The following is a 407-nucleotide window of genomic DNA, read 5'->3' on the forward strand; positions in this document are numbered from 1 at the left end:
CGCCACTTCCGGCTTTTTTCTCTTTGCTTATGTGGTGCTGAGGAATCGAACCCAGGGCCTCAGGCATGCAAGGCAAGCGCTCTACCACTGAGCCAACTTCCCAGCCCAGGTACTTTCCATTTTTAATTTAGGAGCTCACTTGCAATCTTTTTTCACTGTCTACTGTTGAATATTTTGCTTTATGTGTTTGTCCATACTTGCTTAAATTACATATTCCTCAAAACCCTAGAAATTGTGTTCCATTTTAATAGGATTGAGGTGAATGAAGAAACTGCACTGATCAAACTGTCCTTCAAAAGTCCACAGTCTGTCCCACAGCCATGGAGTCAAAGAACCACAGCAGCAGCACCGCGGGCTTCATCCTCCTGGGCCTCTCTTCCAACCCACACTTGCAGAAACCCCTCTTT

This window comes from Dipodomys ordii, unplaced genomic scaffold (assembly GCF_000151885.1).
Source record: "Dipodomys ordii isolate 6190 unplaced genomic scaffold, Dord_2.0 Scaffold55, whole genome shotgun sequence".
Lineage (NCBI taxonomy): Eukaryota > Metazoa > Chordata > Mammalia > Rodentia > Heteromyidae > Dipodomys > Dipodomys ordii.